Genomic DNA, 20,592 nt, shown 5'->3' with positions numbered 1-20,592 from the left:
AAAATTTAAGAGTTTTAAATGTGCAAATAGAATAGCAACTAGAATGTAATATTTATACTGGTAATTGAATATGTGACATACAACTATATTATTCGAAAATACTTCATTCGCAGAATTATTACATACATATATTATGTATAAATTTGCTCTCTGCCAGAAAAAAATGAATATAACATTTTTTGTTACAACTGATATAGCATGGAAAATTTGTTACGAAGAATCGGAACCGTTGCTACGGTTCAGAATTCGTCTTGTGCCACATATTAGTAAAATTTGTAAACGTACAGACATATCCATATTTATTTTTATATTTTATTATCTATATTTATTTAAACATAAATTCTTTTGATGGGTTAAAACGCTTTTATTTCCAAATTTCTGTCGAGTCACAAGTTGGGGTTATGATGAAATTTTAATTGGTGTTCTAGCCTTCACATTGGGATTTCAAATAGTTTTTTTTTGCGGGTCCAGTTTTGGATGCTCATGGATAAGATTAGATTGAAGGGACACAAAGCATTGCGACCCAGGTTTTGTCCACCCCGTTGGTTCACCAAAATAGTTTCGGTTCACGCTTGATCGATCGCTTTTATTGAGCGCCTGAATTTGTTAGGGTTTTCATTGATAGTATTATAAAACGCTTTGCTCTTTGAGCCCAGGTATTGCTTTCCAATGGCGAACAAATTCAGATTTCACCCAAGAGTCATATTTATCTTTGTCATATACTCGGGGAATAGCAAAGAAGGGCTTAGGGCCAATTAATTGGGGACGAGCGCCCTGCCAGGTCCTTGCTAGGTCATGGTATCCAAAATAAAGTCAGTTTGTTGTATGGACCTAATTCATTAAGTGAAGTCAATCAATTCATTATAACACCTGACCTAACTTCGTATGGCAATAAGGCCTTGAGTGAGGCTTGGCTATTAGACATTAAAAATATTCTTTATCCCTTAGTTATTCTCCTAACGCACTTCCTGGCACAAATAAATTATGTTGGGAGGAGAATGATTAATATATAAAATTCAATTCAATTCAATTAAACGCATCACTCACTTAATTTGACCGAATTTTATTTAGAACATTAGGTATTATATTGTTTTTTTTTTACATTTTGTACCAACTAATAAAAATATTTCAAAATTCAATTTCATATGGAGTTAAATGTCGTTGTTTATATAAAAACAAAACAAATATGATATGATGATAAAAGCATAAAACAGACACAAATTTAGTAAGCGAATACATACCTATTATTTATACTACTTCTTCCGGTTATATTGTTTCTGTCAAATGTGTATGTAGCTATACATATACTGTGTACATACATTTATAAACTTATGGTTTTTGTATTTGTTCACATTTAAGAAATATTTGATAAAAAATTTCTTCTTTCAGTATTTTTTACTATTACAAATACCATGTGAGAGCATATAAACCTCTGCTAAATGTAGTGGTAACGCTTTCTTGTTAAATATTTTATCAATGCGAACAAAGCATGATATGAAAGCCTGTGTGTAGAAGTTTTTATACATTAAAAATGACTACTCCCAATCGGAATTGGATGTGTCCCTAAGTATTATTGCAACAGCAGTAGACAATAAAAAAGCCAAAGAAAAACTATGAAACAAGTGTAGCCACAATCACCATAAGTTGTGGCCGAATAAATGTATTAGTAGTTAAACCAGTAACAAATGTGTTAAATATTCGATCCTAAATATATATCAAAATGTAACAAAAAGTTTAAGATGTTACTATAAAAACCTTAAATTAAACAATTTGAAATAACAAATTTACAAAATATATCACAAATTTATTTCATTTTTATTTTTACCGATTTATTTTTAACTATTTTTTTTTGTTAAACATAAGATTAAGAGATAAATTCTACAAAATATTTCTTATATTATGAAAATAATGCTGTGAACCATTCACAACGTAATGAAGAGTAACAAGAACAACGAAAACTTGTATAAGGGCAATTTCGTGTCAAGGACCCAATTTTTAAAATCGATGTCTTCCGATTTGGATGAAATTTGCTAAGCTTTAATAATAATGTTTTTGAAGATATTTTTAGTAATATAAAGTTTTTCTAGTAGATCAAAAAAGATAAAACAGAATAAATTTGGCCAGCACATCGCTATAAAAATGTATTAAATAAAGTTCCATTTTCCAAACATCCCATTTTATAAATAATTCAAAGGAGAAAATATATTTTAGTGTCGTGAGTTATTTCAAACCAAAAATAAAAAATATTTAAAATATTTATTTTCTTAAATTTTCATTCCCTTCAAAGGGAATGTTGATTCTGTGAAATTGCAAAACGTTTGATTTAGTTCGTAACAGCTGTTTATTGATATAAACTGGTGTTATCAACGATTATTATTGTAATTATGTTAAATTTGGGGCTGTTGGAATTTTTTAAGTGTTGAAATGTCTATGGAAATTACCGAAACTTTCGTCAAAAAAACTAAGGGATTTTAGAATAACCTACGATTGCCTAATTTATGTTTATTTTAACAAAAGTGTCACAATTTTTTATACATGGAGATAAAGGAAATACTCAGAAGACTATTCTAAAGATATAATCTTTTAAAATATTAAAAATCAGTTTGAACCATGTTTTATTAGTTAAACAAATTAAACCAAAAATGTAAATTCTTGGATTTTTCTAAAGAGATTTTTTATTAATAAAAAAAGTGCCATTGGCACTGTAGGGTAAATATGACCTACTTACAAATGCATACACATACAATTATACGTCTGATCATACACATACACATGTTTAATAAAATTAAAATTTACAAGTATGTATGTATTAATCCATGCTAACAATTGCTATCCAAATCGACAATACAACATATCAGGTTAAAGTTGACAAAAATCGATTGTGATATAAATTGAGTATCCCGAATTTGGACCTCATTGATCCACCAGATACGTAGTCATGGGTCCGCAAAGTAGGATACATAGGGTATTTATAGCTATAGATTAACTCTTATAGATCAGGAGATATTCGCATTTGAAAATTGAATTTTCAATATTTTTACCGACCCTAGTCCAGTTTTTTGATAACAGCGTGTACAACAGGTTTATCACAAAGAGGCCTTTTTTATCTAAAATTTATATTTAGGGCCAAAATTCTCAAATGGCGTAGTTCAAATTATAGTAACACATGGCTTAACGTATTCTTATATTATTAATAAAAAATTTCGTTGTTTTAATAAACGTAGAAAGTCTCCAACTTCAATATAGAAAATTCAAAAATTCTCAGATTGTTTGTTGGGTTTCCTTGCACACAAAATGTAAATTACATACATATAAATATATCCGTATGTAAGTCATGTATAAATACATAAATATTTTAATGAGCATATGGTTTTTAATTTAATACATTTAAAATTATTACAATAAAACATAAACAAAATGTGAATATTTACATACACATAAAAATACACACATTCATACTCGTATATGTATATTAGCACATGTGGGCATAAAATCAGGTGTATGCATTACTGTTATTTTAGAGTAATAAAAATGTCCTTTTTATTTTTCCCATTTCTATATAGGAAAAAGAATCGTTTGAGAAGTATTCCTACAAAAAATGTCAACGGAGGACTCTATTATATATATTATATGTATGTATGTTAAGGAATGCATCGAAATGGATGTTGCTATTTTTTTAATTTTTTGAGAAAATTTTTGATTTTTCAAAACTTTTGCAAATACATAATGTTCCTTTTTTTGAGGTTTTATGTTTTCTCCATATTTCATGCTTATACGTAAATTTTGTACAATATTTAAAATTTGAAATTCTTGAATAAAAAAATTAAATAATAAGAAAATTAAATATAAAGTCGTATACAATATTGCCAAATTGGTTTCGAATAATTAAAAACCAATGGAAAATTAAGATTTATTTATCTATCCACATGTATTTAGACATATCACTCATTTACTATAAGATTGGCATAACTAAAAAAAGTTAGAATGTTTTTTGACATTTTAATATTTCTTAAATACCTTTTAGATAAATCTTGTTAAATTTTACAAGATCTTTAAAATTTAACAAGATTTATATAGTAGAGCTCAATATGTTTCCCATTTAAAAATAAAATGTTTGTTTATCAAATAAAATATTCTCTAAATAAAAAATTAAACAAATTTTCGTGAAAATATAAGTTTTAATTTTGACAATTACAAGAAATCTCGAAGCTAAATAAACATTTTTGAAATGAATGATTTAGAGTAATATCAGTATTGGAATAAATGAGCGGTATATTCGAACAAACGAAATTATTATTAGCATAACGCAAGTTTTATATTTATACACAAACATTAACACACACACAAATATGCAAACACACCGCAAATTCAAGTACAAAAGCAGACATGGAAACTTATTAAATTACGAGTATGGATAATTTTATTTAACACTTTATACACATACGTCGCTCCTTTAAAAACAATTCGTTTGGCATTTCGCGACAAAGAACAAATTAAATATTTATATAAGAAATGTGGAAGAAAGAAAAAATTTTAATAAGACAAGTAAAACAATATTATTTTAACTTTTATTTCCCTTTTGTATTTTAATTTTGTTAAGGCATCCATAAAGCCAGAGTAAAAAAAATAACAAAAGCAAAATATTTTGAATTCATATCGCCAAGATAAAAAACAAGGGAAAAAGTAGTCAAGTTGAACAATTAAGAATGTTATTTCAGTCAATGCCGAATCGTATATACCCACCTTTAGATGTACACTTTTCACTTAATTTCGAATAGGATATAGACATAAGGATAATTTTCGGAAGAAGACCTATTATGGAGACCTGGGTTAATTAAGTGTTCTGCATAATTTTAAAGAGGGATTAAATTCGGATTTTTAATTTTAATGATTTATAGTTAGTCAGTTATGAACCAATACATATTAACCATTATTAAAAATATTAACTTCTGCTATCTGAATCTGGCTTACTTTTTCAAATCCATTGATTTATTTAAAATTTATTTAAATAATACGTATGTCATAAATCATTAAAAGCCATTATTCTCGATGTAATTAGAAGTGGAGATATTGTCTGTCTTGTAAGAGATTGGATTTTGGATTTTTCACAAGACAATATAAAAAGTGGTGAAATATGTGTCTTGAATTTTAAATTGCTTGTTTTCTAATTCTGTTTGGGTCATAAACAAAAAAGATAAAAAAAGATTAATACTTACATGCAATTATAATGCTACAAAGGGTTATTAAAAAAACGCATGTTTAAAGTACTACAAACGTGATCTAGACCCATGTTGTCACAAATACAGAATATGCCAATAATATCTATAATATCTCAAATGATTTTCCTCTCTTTTTAAGTACTTATTTTTGAAAGATTTACAACATACTTTATTACTTCATTTATTTGACATTAAAAATATTTTTTCTCGTATATCGTCACCCAAACCGCAAACGGCCCCATCTAACATTTTAAAAATTTTACAGGAGATGCATTTAAATTGAAAAGTTTGTTTCTATCAACGCGATTTTTTGTTATTCAATAAACAAATTGTTTAATAGTCAAATATATCATTTGTTATGATGGTAGTTGGCAATGGCCTTTTGTGTTTTGTTATTAAAATTGCAAATTTTGGTTCGAGTCCAATTTTGTTTGTGATCATTTGTTTTGATGCAATATATTAGTATCGACTTTGAATTTTTGGTTAGTCAGGGCCGTTTGCGTTTCAGGTGACGATATACTGTTTATTATAATCCATATTCGATTTTTTTTATTTATCACATCGCTTATTTATTGCAAGATTCAAGTATTATAATGTAGTATTTTCGGTGTGAGAGCAATTTTTTGTTGTAAAGTAAAGCATTGATAATTTTAATTTAAAACAAAGTAAAATGTTATAATATAAAACCTTTTATTGAATAGATATAAAATTAAAAGATATATAATATTCATAAATAGCTTAGATACTAGAATAAGGCACTAACAACTATTACTGTTGACACCATATGTATACATTATATTTTGAGTTTTTATATCGTTAAAGCAGGGCTTTTTACATTCAGATATTATTTGTTATTTTATATATTATTTTTATTTAAAACTAATTAACATAAAAGTTGGTTTGCATAATTTTCTTAAATGTAATAAGAATATTTTTCGAAAATACAATTTCTTTGTTGAAGATCTGATGCTTTTAAAAGAGTAATTCAAAAATGTTGGGTTCAAATTACCTTTCTACCTAAGTATCTTAAGTAGAGCAAAAAGAAACGTTTATTTTAATTGAAAAGCTTGCTGCAGTAACATCAAATCTGAGGTACATATATTGGGGGCGTATGAGTTTCTATTTATAATTAATTATTAGTCATACGTAACGTGAGTTACGTAAAGAGATTTTAATTCATCATTATCCTTCAGTAGTGCTTGTAAATTATTTGAAAATTAATATTGATTTTGAGGTGCTTGCACCTTTTTGGGCACCTTCCCAAAGGGTACGCGAAGTAAAAATTGGTGGGATGCCCAACATTAATACGCATCGTTTGAGAGGAATTCCTACAAAAGGGACATCCTCTTCCCCACTAAAGTATTTTTAAAATTCATAAAGAATGATTTTATTTAAATACTCGTATTTTTGTTGGAAAATTAATATACATAGGTCGTCTTTGTTGTTGTATTCTTGAGTATTTTAAGTACGTCTTTTAATTTTAAAGGAAAACCTATTTAAACATGGCCAACCAACCTACTTATATGTATGTATAAGTATTTAAACGAATGTTTATATAGTGAGTAAAATCTAAAATCAAAACAAATATTTTTACAACAATATTGTGTTTAGATAAAGATTTTAAACTACAACACAGACTCTTACTCACATCATGTACGACAACAAAATGCTGAAAAGATAGATTTTCAATGAAACGAGAGCTTTAACCAACAATAACTTGTACTCTCATATTTACTCTTATTTGTATTGTCTGAGTCTTTTTTTGAGTTGTTTACAAAAATACGAACTTAAAATGAAAATATTCTTTAGAGCAAGTGGTTTCTAAAGTACACATTAACATACCCAGCAAACACTAAATCAAACAGTTGAAATTTTTTTCAGAAAGCTATTATTTTTAAAGGAAAATTACATCCGTGTTTGTGTGTACATGTACAACTATGTATATATTCATGGGTATATGTGTGGAAAAAGTAAACAAAACTAAATACCTATAAGATGATATACATATTCGTATGTTGGTAAGTGCGAATGTTTTAGACGAATGGTGTGTTTGTAGATTGTTCATCTATGAAATTTTTGTTCATGTGTTTACATTGTTCTTGATGACTTTGTTCATTATTAATGTAAAATGGATCTTTAATAGGACTCGTGCAAACATACAATTTTTTCAAGTGAAACTACCAGATGTTTTCATTTGCCTAAGAAACTTTATTTTTTAATTTATAAGCAGGACACAACACATTTTACAAATCTGTGTCAAAAAAAAAAAAAAAAAAAAAAAAAAAAAAAAATACAATTCTATATTATGTAATTTTTTATAGAAATTGGATCAGAATTTTTATTGGAATTTAAAATTTCAAAACCTTGCCCTGAAAAGTACCAAGAACAACTTACGTACTTAAATTGCCGCAGAAATGTTACATTCATCAGTGTGTTAAAATGTAAAGCTATTTAAATGAATTACTTAAAATCTTAATAATTTAACGTTTAATCACCATTTTTTAATTAAACAGTATAAAATCATTGTTATAGAAAAGAGACAAACAACAGTATACTATAAATAATGTGATTTTGTTTGGCGCCCTTTTCATGTAAAATTGACAATAAACATTATTGTAAAATGTGTACAATTCTGTGTTTCATTTACATGTTTCCACATAAAAGTCCTTACTTGTCACATTGTCTTGTAACATGTATTTGTGACATGGTTGTTTTCGTTTTAAAACAATGAAAATCCATTTAACTCATTTAAACGGGGGAGAACTCGTTTAAACAGAGAATAATAACGGTTATTTCAATAATACAAGTAACAATTGTAAACAGATGCAGCAACATTACTTCATAATTCAGCAGAGAAGTAGTGCAACAGTAAATGCGGATGTGTGATTAAATACCGTTAGTGGTTGGTTTGTTGCATCTGAAATGTACAACATGTGGTTTTGGTTTACATAACGTGATCTTTTATTTTTTAATAATTAAAATATTACTTATTATAATTAAAGGTACAGCAAAATTAATTGCTTGTACTTTTACAAATTATCCATAAAATATGTATGCAAATAAGGATATCTACGAAACAATTGACTAATTGAAAATTTGGATCAGTTCGAATAGCATTTTTTATTCTTTTCTAAATTTGTTTAACTTATTTATCCTTTTACGAAATTTTATCGAAGATATATTTTTTGGTTTAAACTATTTGTTAGTATTTTATTGTTAAATCCACCTTTTCCGTTAATCATTCTGGCTATTAAACTTTCTTCGCACTACCATTTTTTTCTTGAACATGAATATTTTTTAAGCTAAAAACGTGTTTATCGTTTAATAGAATTGTGTAAATTAACCACCATAGAAACCCCTTTCTGCCTGTATTCGCATTTTCTATTTTTTAACATTTGTTATGACATTTCCTTAATTCATTTCAGTTCAATCTAATCTAATCTAATTTAATTTGTATCTTTTGGTTCTCTCTTAATTAGTAATTGTACAAGTTACCTGCCAAAATGCAAATTTTTCTGGACATTAAACATTGTGGAACAAACATGTGAAAAGAAAATAAAAAATAGAGACAAAACGATGAAGAATAAAAACCCCAAAGGAAATGTCTTCATTTTTTGTGTAGTTGCTGCTTTTAATGAAAATTAGTTTAAATAAATCTCTTCTCGTTTTCTGCCTTTTTTAATCTTTTTTGTAGCATTTTTTTCTTGTGAAACTTTCTATACAAACATAGACTGAGCATTTTTTGCTGGAACGTAAAGAATGGTAAAAATAAAACAAAAAAGTTAAGAAAAATGTTTTATGTTTTAGGACTACGATTTGTTTAAGTTATTGTTGTTATATATATTTTTTTGTGCTTTTTCGTTTTGTAAAGAAAACAGCTGTAAAATAATTTGGCGCTAATGAGTTTGTTATGCCTGACACGTTATGACGGACGTTTAGTGGACCGTATTTGATGTTCTTTTAGTTTCTCATCGTCTGAAACACAAAAGTTGTGTTTTTAAGATTTGCATTTTTCCGTTTGTGTTGTTGATGTTGAAAATAAAACTTTTTTCAATGAGTGTTGAAAAGTTTGTTAATGTTATTTTGGGGGGCATTTATTAGTTTCTAGGGTATTTAGACTAATTAGTTTATATTATCCAAGTTTTTTTTCCAGTCCGTTGTTATTTTATTTTATGGTTTCTTATACAAAATAAGATAGCGGATATCAGTTACTTCTTTGAAAGAATAATGATGCGAGGCGTATAAGTGTTATTATTTTTTTTTTTTAAATACGTATACGTTCGGTGTTAATGTAACATATCAATGTATAACTGATTCTGTAATTCCATTTTGAATTTAATTAAAAAACGAATAAAAATTAAAATTAAACGCAAATTAAATGTTGAGAATCACAATTCACAACATTCATTAAGTTGGAAAAGACATAGTTACTTACATGTAGTTTTACAATTATAATACAGTTACTTTCAATTCTCACGACTTTTTATAATGTTCTTAGATATTATATTTTTATTTTTATTTTATGTGATTTTTTTTAACTTGCGCACAACAATTTGTGTATATGTATGAATGTATATGTATACTTTTTTTTCTATTAACTTGTATACATTTTTTGTATCATCCTTCTAAAATATTTGTGTATGTTTAGATTTAATAATTGAATTTATTTTATTATTTTATAAAATGAAATATAATATGCATGCATACTTAATTTTTGCACATTTTATATTTTATGATTTGATAACAATTTCTAAAAGCAATTTGACATTAAATACGAATTAAATAAAAAGTATATTTACATCCATACAATACATAAGGCATAAAGTAAACAAACAAACAATACACTCACATACAAATGCGTACATACACCTTGTAAAGTGCGAACTGTCATAAACATTTTATAGCAAAGTCGGATATATCATAATAAATGTGTACATACATTTGAAATATATGTATATTAGGAAATCCCCAAAATGAAAATTTAATTCATTCTAAGATATCATTTGTCAAAATTGTTGTTCTGACGTCAATAATTTGTGAGATAGATCAATGGATAAAAAGGTCCTTCTGGAGGTTTTCATTATTATCCTTATTTCTACGAAATTTTGGTATCATATGAAAAGTCCTTGAAAGACACATTCCATTTCATATCAAGTATTTTAGTCAGATTAAAAAAGTATTATCATTAAAAGAATTACCATTTTTACATAGAATTATTTAATTTAAATAATTAATTACATATTAAATCTCACATAATTTTACCTAAATATTTTTTTCGGTTTTTTTAGTTCTCAAAATAATTTCTGTTTTATTTAATTTTTTCAAACCTAATATTCTTCCCAATTCTTATTTTTAATATAAATGATACGCCATTGAAAGGGTCTCTCAAATTCATTTTAGGTGGAAACATCAGTAGCTTATTTTTCTCTATGCCCCTTATAATGCACTAAAGGTTGATTTGCGGACCAAAAATACTCTAACAAAAATTTACATTATTTTCCCGCGATTACAGAAAATTTTAGATTATGATTTTTAATCGCTGGAAGAGAACTGAAGCCCTTTAAAAAAATATTTTTATTTTTTTCGTATTTATTATATACAAAAAAAAAAAATGAAATATATGAAAAAAAATCATAAAATCCTCAAAAAAGGACATTTTTATCTTTTGATCCAGCTCACCAAATAATGATACCAAGACAGAAATTTTGAGAAACGGTATCTTATAATCAATTAAACTTTCATTTTAGTTGGAAACATTGACACCTTATTTCTCCTCCATGGAAACGGGGCCACCCTAATGTACATTTATTCACAAGCGCATTTAAATTAAAAAGAATGTATCTTACGATTGTTTTTCAAAATTCTTGTTCTGTATAATATCATAAAATGCATTATTTTAAAAGAATAATTGTTTAATTTACTATATTAAAATATTTTTTCATGTAAACTTTGTGAAATGGTATTTTATTTATTTTTTAAATTATTTAATGTTAAGATGGTGACACTTTCATATTTTTAAAGATCTCTTCTGATAAATAGAAATTGGTTATAAGTGTCACTCAATTCCATCGATAAATATTGTTTAGTGGGTGGTTTTGGAATTACTAAAACCTAAATATTCACGTGTACACACACATGTAGGTATGTATGCATATATCACATACTTACATACATATGTGTGTACATACATAAGTACATACATATGTGTATGTATGTGAACGAATGTGTTGACCAAAAAAGTAATGTACCATAAAATTAAAAAAAAATAAATAAATAAACAAGCAATAAAAAGAAAAACAGTGAATATTAACAAAGCAATGAAATTATATAAATATTTTATTGTTGTTTTTATTTTTGTTGCTGTTTCCCGTTACTGTTGTTGTGATAAAGCTATAAGTACATGAATGAAATTAATGATGTTTTTATGGCCTTTTTAATATAAACAAACACATTCGCACAATAAATACATATTTTCATTATACGTATCGCTATATAAATGCTCACACAAACACTTGAATGTATGTATAATTAGGGTGGACCCGTTTTTATGGAGGAAAAATAAGGTGTCAATGGTCCCAACTAAAATCAAAGTTTAATTGATTCTAAGGTATCGTTTCTCAAAATGTTTGTCCTTTCGTCAATATCTGGTGAGCTAGATCAATTGATAAAAAGGTCCTTGTTTTGAAGTTTTTTTTATTTTTTTCATATTTCTTCCAAAGAAAAGATATGGTCCTTGAGAGACGCTTTCAATGGTAACCGCAAAAGTAATCGAAATTTTCAGATATTTTAAATTTTAACACAGATGAATTGAATTAACACAAAATTGAGTTATGTCATTGAAATTTACTCCCAAAGACCTTTCATATGATACTAAATTTGCATATGGTTTATTTTCCAGAAATGGGGAAAAAAAATCTTAAAAACTTTAAAAAAGCCTTTTATCCTTTGATCCAGCTCACCAAATATTGACATCAGGGCAAAAATTTTGAGAAATAGTATCATAGAAAGCAAAGTTCCATTTTGGGGCACCCTAATGTACATATATACATAAATATTTACTTTGATATTTATTATTTTTATTAATGTGTGTGTACATATGTAAATAATTATGTATGTGTACTTGTATAAATACATATGTGAATTTCTCGGGAATCCTCGGGACGGGAAATCCCGCAGAATATTCGTTCCTGAATTCTATCTTAAAAATAATACGAAATTGTATTTAAATTGCGGCTATATTCTTAAAATTTATAATTTATAATTGTTCTATGCAGACATTACCGGGATACTGGGAAATTTCAAAACGATTCCGCAATTCCTTATTTAATATTATTACAAAATTAACCTTCGCGAGAAATTCATCAAAACCCATTTACATAATTAGACCTATTTAAGGTAAAATATTTTAAGAGCAGGTCTAATTTACACTCATACAAACAAATGTGTTGTGGTTTATTAGAATATTATTGTTTGTTAAATATCATTAAAATGTTTCTTAATTGATGTTTGAGTTTATTAGATTCAGTTCTTCTATTCCGACCTTTTCGTTTACAAGTTAGACTCTCAGTAAGAGTAGTTTAATCAACTACCACTTATATTCATTCCATTGATTATTTGTTTAGCAAATGTCTGGATGGCTTTCGCTACTGTGGAATATACAACAACGTCTCTACAGAGGGGTAGAATAGAAATTTTTTGAATATAAATATGATATTTTTGAGCGACCTAATCCGATCAGGACACCATCGACTTGTAAAATGTTTACTTAATTTTAGTTTTAGAATTAAAAATGAGGCATATGTCTGGATACAATCTCCTATCAAAATATATAACGAATGTGCTTATTATGTATATCAGTGAAAATGCAATTACTTAATGATTAATATGCATTAGTAAAATATTAAAATACAATATTCTGGAAATGTTTTGATTGCACCAAAAATATTGAATATTATTGGATTCTTGATAAAATTTCCTTTAAGAATTATTCAATTTGCATATGCAATAGGATGTTTAACACTTAAAACAAAGTAGGATATCCGTGTAATCAAATTCCATAATTACCAAAAATGATCAAAAAATCCCAGATTGTGATGTTTTGGTTTGTCACCCATTGGGGCCAAGTTTGGTTTTAGACTGATAAATGGATTGTATGTATATATAAAATTTATATAAATATATCAGGGTATAAAAACTGTGCTCCCTATTAGATACGATTTTAAAATATTGGCTAAATACAAAATTCATTGTGCTAAATTTGGAGGTCCTTCCAGTTTGAAATCCGTGTGTTCTACTTTGAGCCTCCACAGCGCCGCCTCTAGCTCGAATATTCCTTCGCTAAGCCCATGTCCCGCTCGGACCAGACATTTAGAAATGCCAGTTTTCATTAAAAAAGACTTCGACTCTGCCCCACTGTGGACTGGTAAATGAATTTTATTGTGTCAGTCGGAGGGAGTTAATAAGTTATTTAGCATCTTTGATTCTTTTAAGAGAATGGTTTCCTCCTTTATTGTTTGTTTCACACATACTTTGATATTGTTCACAGTTATATGAATGTAATGTATGTTGGTATTTTATTCATCTAATTTTTTCCTATTATTTCTTTTTGGGTTCATTTTGTGTTCCTTTTAATTGGACCATAAAAGTTTAATTATGCTACTTCTAGATTTATATTAGTTATTTTAGTTACTTTAGAAAAAAATATACACTCGTACTCACATGTATTTAGACATATGTATGTATATTTATAAATATATATATTATGTATGTTTATACGTAGAAAAAAGAGTATACACATTCATATAAATATTATATTATATAGTTGTATGTGTGTATATATATTTGTCCTGCCCCTTAAAAGGAGATTACTTTTGAATTCTATTGAATACAGCAATAAGTATGCAAAATTGGAACCCGATCTGTATCGGAAAAGAAATAAATTGTATTGTAAACAAAAAAATAATGGTTTGTGTAAAACAAATGTACAATGTACATAATATGGATAATAATATTTTTTTCATTAAAAATTATTTCTAATAAAATCAAAATATTATAGTTGATTTCTAGAACGTGTCCTTCTAGAAATTTGTATAAAATACTTTTTGAAAGTAAAGTCACCAAAGCAATTATATATTTTCAAGGGCAGCTCTAATATACGTGTTCAAATATAAATAGAAATTAACCGGTTAGCAAGGACTGCGATTAGATAGTCTAACATAAAATCGTAATTAATTTAAAATATTTTTTAAATCGTTATATTTAAATAAAAATATAATATTTAATAAAACATATTACTGTTGTCTTGTGGTAACCGAATATTTATTTTTATAGATTGCAGTAAACAACTTTTATGGTTGTGTTCACTAAATGTTAATTCGGAAACGAAAACTTGATTAGTTTCATCGTTAGTGTAAGGGATAGTTTAGTTGATGCCACTGAATCATTCGATTGCTTGTTGCAGAAAATCGGTGTTTTCTATAGGGTATTCAAACGATTAATCGCCAATCAGTTATTTAATAAATTTTTGACGATTTCAAATAACGATAAACCGAACAATTTCTATCAATTAACCGATTAAGAAAAAATTACTATATAACTGTAAAATTGCTGTATATTTTATACAAAATTTACCTACTTCTAGAATGGGTTCATACAGAAATACTTCAGATTCTTGGAAAGCAATCTTGGAAATCTTTGAGGAAAATTGTTGTGTTTCTAAAGAATTTCTAATAAGTTCTTCAGCAATAGTTATACTCTAGTTCAATGAAAAGTATGAATTCTGGAACTCGAAAATCTCAAAAACATAAAATTAATTAACTTTACTTCTTTATAAAGAAAAGAATTTCACTTGAAAGAAATAAATGTTAATACTTGAGAAAGAACTTAATTAAAAAATTAACATAGAATTGAACTCAAAGAAGTTGAGAATTATAATTTTGTTAGTTATAGAAAAAATTTTTTTTCTTTTATGCGAATATCCGAATAATTTTGAATTATCCGATTATTAACCGGGTAACATAAAACCTCAAATAATTATTTGTCAAATAAACCGAATAAGTCAAAAACCCGAATAATTGAATAACTAGGGTATCTATGCATGTATTTGCTGGTTTCACAAAAAAACTATCGGTTATTTTTTGAAGTAAAGAAAATTTACAAATATGTACATATGTATTTGATCAACACTTGAAGATCTTTTAATTAAGCACTTTATACATTTACACTGATCTTAGTCCTTTTGTTTACACAAAATATGATTGTTATTCTTGGCATTATGATGCGACAATCAGTGTAGAAAACTCATTCAGTATTTATGAAATGCGTAACAAACCACACGTGCCTATTAAATAAGCCGAACACGTATAAAACTAAATGCAAAACAAGTAGAAAACTAAAACAAAGAATATTTAATAAACCATATAAAATTGTGTATGAAATAATGTTTCCAAACTAAATTAGAATTTGAAATATGTTAAAAATGTATACCTATTTACATATGTACATTATACATACATTTACGTAAGTATATTTAGTTTTAAATTAAACCACTTCTCTCATAAATTCCTGCGTATATATATAGTTTACGACATGATTTAAAATTAATACGAAATTCGTGAAAATATAAATCCTTAATGATTATTAAATGCAAAGAAAACAAAATTAAAACAACCTCTTATTTAATACATACACAAGTATATATACATATATATACATATGTATATATTTATTTTCAGATGACATTTCTGTCTTATTATTTGCAGGAGAAAAAACGAAAGGAATGAAACGAAAAAGTCTGAATACTTACAACATTTGTTTGCAAAGTATTTAATCTAAATTAAAAAAAAAAATATATTATATACATATGTATGTATATTATTATAAATTTATTGATATGTTCGTGTTTAAGCACCTAGTACCAGTTAATGAATGACAAAGTACCAAAAAGTCCCTTTTTATAGGTTTTCATTTACTCCGGAATGTACATGCTTAATTTTATGTTTCTAGTTTCCAGTTAATGAATGACAAAGTACCAAAAAGTCCCTTTTTATAGGTTTTCATTTACTCCGGAATGTACATGCTTAATTTTATGTTTCTAGGTTCAATATTATAGAAAACTAGCTATACCCAGTGTGCTTTGCTACCCTAAAAACAATATAAATGAAAACGTCGCTTTATGATGTTTTTTTATTCTACCTCTAATATTTTTCCAGATATGCGATTTTGTGTATTTACTTCATGTGGGAGATGCCACGCCAACTTTTGGAAGTTTTCCAAACGTTAATTTGGATTTTAAATAATCTATGAAAAATCTTAATAATCTAATAGTATTCCAGATATACGAAACTTTTGAGGATTTTTGCTTTTATAGTTTCTTAGATATACGATTTTTTGTATTTAATTCACGTTTTTTTTTTTTTTGCATGGAAATGCATATGTTTGTATAAAAATGTTTGTAACAATTTTATTATCTTGTTATAAAAAAGAAGAAATATGAATGTTTTTACATTAAAAAACATGCCATATTTTTAAAAAATTTAGCACAACTCACTGCTTTTTTAATCGAAATTGAGCAGCGTTGGAAACCCAACTTAATGTGCTTCTTTTAAAAGGCAATAAAAGTTTCTGGTTCAAGGCCAACGTAGAGCATGATGAAAATTAAAAATTGTGAAAAAATGTGAGTTTGTTTACTTATGAACTAGACGAAGTGATCGGGACTCTATGGATTATAATGAAATGGAATTAGTATTATTTTTTCTCTCTATTTCTGACAAATAGAAGATTAATCGTTATTATTTAGAATTTTCGTTTAATAAAAAAATTAACCAAATTTAAAGTTTTTTTTTTTTTTATTCTTAACACGTAAAAATACACAAACATAAATCCATAAAATTCCTCCTTAAAAAAGAAAATAAATACACACGTTGGAGTCATAAAAGTAAAATTTTTTTAACATTTGTTAATGATATATGTATGTAAATAAATAATACTAATATTAAGTACAAGAAAACGCATAAAAGCAATAAATTTCTCTTAAATTTAAATTAAAAACAGTAATGCAATTATAAAAGTTAAACATTTTCACTTTATTTGAAATATTTATTATTATACTAAATTTGATTTTATTGCTGTAACTGATAAAAAATTCTAATTATTTGCTTAAATGGTTTATTTAATATTCTTAACATAATTATACTAATTTTGTGGAAAACATCATAAAATAATATTTACAATTATCTATTATTTTGGCCGACACATATTAAATAATGGACTAAAAAGTTAAATCTTTATTATTTAAATGAATTTATTACATATTTACTTATTTTAATTTTGTATATTTTTACGGGTAATACTTCATACATACTTAGTATGTAGTATGTAACTATATGGAAAATTTAACAGTTATTTTTTGAATCTTAGTTTTATATGTAAATTATCTATCATCGCGACGAGTCGCTATTAAATCCTATTTTTATTTTTTCTTCATTTTTAATTGTGGTTACTATTACTTCCATACCACTTTGGATTCGTTTAATTGTCTGTATAATTTAATTAATTTCTAATGAGACTACATCACAAATAATTATCCAACTCATTTCCTGCTTTAAATGTGCCAAGAATGGAAAATGAAGGAAGAGGAAACTAAACAAAAAGCAAACTCCATGTGAAAATTCTTAACAACGTGTCTTTTTAAACTGTAGCAAGGAAATAGTTTTTACCAAATTATTTACATTCATTTGCTTTAAGCAAGTAAATAATTGTGAGGCACATTATAAGCACGTTTAGGAACATTTTTCAGAAAATTTTGTAATCTAAATTGATCTGGTACACACGGACGGATATAATACGGACTATACTCGTGTAGGGGTTCGAACTACAAAATAGTGTTGAATTTCCTCTGATCTCTTTTGTTTCGTAGAAGTTAGGCTTTATTATTTTAGGAAAATTTGGACCTTTAAAAAATAAATAAAAATTTCTCAAAGACAATAATAAGAAAATATAAAAAAAATAGTTCATAAAAAAACTAAATTCAAAAAAGATAAATAATTAATGTTGTAAAAAAATCCAATATTTTTTAAAATATTTTTTCCGAAGATTGAAAAAGTAGCTAACTGTTTTGCAAATATGTATGTCAAACTTTGACGCACTGTACCTCAAAGAGTTCTTGGTCGATCTTGTTAAAAAAAATTATCTAAACTTCTATTAAAAAGGACTAACATTGGTGAAAAAATTCTTTTTTAAAAGAGTCGCTTGACATGAAAGTAACATTATTAGAAAATTATTCAAATAATTTTAGTAAAAATAAAGTTTTTTTCACCAAATTTACCTAAAAAATAGGTTTTTATTATCTGGACAGCATTGAAAATAAAGTAGTGCTGTGGTATTTTTCCGCCCAAAAAAAGTAATCACCTTAATATACATACATATGAATGGTTATGTACATAATTTGTGAATATAGAACGAAACGTTAATAACAACATGATAACATCTATTTTTGTGGTAAATAAGTTGCTCATACAGAGGAGTATACATACATACATAAATAGACTAATATCCGTACAAGCATGGCGATACGAATATAATATGAATTTGTATTGCTTAGAAGAACACAATTACTCCGACAACAATCCTATTCTTCTTTCAGATGAAATTGTGAGTCAACAATGATACTCCTAATCAATGCGAAATAAATTCTGCTGGAAGTTAAAAAAGTGAAAATAGCTTCAGCGATCCTTGTGATGGGTTGTGATGCCAATGCGCATCATTATCAATGAGGCAGCAAGGACATCAATAAAAGAGATCAGTTAATGTTTTTTTATAACTGATAATAATCTCAAAATCTGTAGAAAGGGCGATACGCCGACGTTGAGGAACAAAGATAGGGAGGCAGTTATTGATTTAACTTTAATTAAACGTTTAGAAGATCTCGCTAGGGATTGAAAGGTTGCAACGGCTTGTTCATTTTCAGACCATAGTCGCATTACCTTCACACTGGATTTTGTTTTGGCTAGGAGTGCACCTTTTAGCGATCCTAGGAAGACAAATTGGAGAACCTTTAATGATAGGGTAAAGTTTGGGTTTGTCTTGTGCGATTTATTACCAACTGATTTAGAGGGGTTGTAAATAAGTTCCAGCTCAACTATGTGCCAAATGATTTTAGACCTATTAGTCTATCTTCTTTTCTCTTGAAGACACTTGAGAGACTGATAGATCTACATCTAAGGAACAATATTGATACTCACGTTATAAGTGGCGCACGAGTGCCGGTGTCTATAACGCTGATATCAACATAAAACGGTCTGTCAGACTTCCTGACGAATGAAGTGTCTTTCATGCAGATATTCTAGCTATCTGGAAAGCGACGGAACTGATAGGGAATCATATCGACCCGGGTCGGTTGAGACTATTTTTGTTGATAAACAAACTGTTCAAGCATTAGCATGTCTCACGGTACATTCGCACCTGTTTACAGATTGTAGGAATGCTCTTAGTAACATTTTGAGACAGTTTGTCGTTAGATTGTGTTGAGTGCCAGGGCACTGTAACGTGCATGATAATGAGGTTGCGGACGGATCAGCTAGATTATGTTCGAACGTTGATATAGCGGACAGGGAAAGGATGGTAAAACCACCCATTTGTCACTATAATAGGTTGATATTCGAGAAAATAAATGATATCATCAACCAGTCCTGGAATAGTATATTGGATTGCAAAATATCAAAGGCCCTCTGGCGCAATCATGATATGGGTGCTACCAAAATACTTATAGGACTGGATAGACGCAGTCTAAAAGCTCTGATAGAGATTCTAACTGGGCACTGCTCAGTTAGAACTAAACATGATTTCAACGAATTATATTAAATTCATCTGTGTCAAAATGTAAAAAATCTGAAAATTTTCCCAAAAATTTAAAAATTTCGATTACTTTTGCGGTTACAAAAAAAATTCTGATATGGAATTTAAAGCGTCTCTCAAGGACCTTTCTAATGGAAACGGTTCTTTTGAGCAAAAAAAAAACAACAAAAACGTTCATTTTGGAAAAATGTGGGAAAATTAAGAATTTTAAAAAAATTAAAAAATAAATAATTGTTTTTTTGGAAACAATGAATGGACAATTTTTGCTAGGACCAATACGTGAAAAGTTGCACTCATTGCGTCATAAAACCCTGTATGACGAAAATGTCCAACTTTGACCCGCTCTAAGTTTGTGTTTGGCCTACTATCCAATAGTACTAACCATGGTGAAAATTTCATCCGAATAGGAAGACATCGATTTTAAAAGTTGGGTCACTTGACATGAAATTGCCCATATATAAATACATACATAACTATATACAAAATTAATTTTTGTTAATGTTTTTTTTCATTGCTTATC

At 27.3% G+C, this 20,592-nt stretch overlaps 1 protein-coding gene across 4 annotated transcripts in view; it reads left to right on the top strand.

The window, feature by feature from the left end:
* LOC119604801 overlaps positions 1 to 20,592 on the top strand; it is a 151,377-nt gene that overhangs the window by 86,180 nt on the left and 44,605 nt on the right. The window lies entirely within an intron of this gene.

Source organism: Lucilia sericata, unplaced genomic scaffold, assembly GCF_015586225.1.
Source record: "Lucilia sericata isolate MDLA Ls3-8-SP2 unplaced genomic scaffold, ASM1558622v1 Contig000433F_arrow, whole genome shotgun sequence".
Taxonomy (NCBI): Eukaryota; Metazoa; Arthropoda; class Insecta; order Diptera; family Calliphoridae; genus Lucilia; species Lucilia sericata.
Note: the sequence above shows the minus strand (reverse complement) of the source record. Positions and strands in the feature narration are given on the sequence as shown.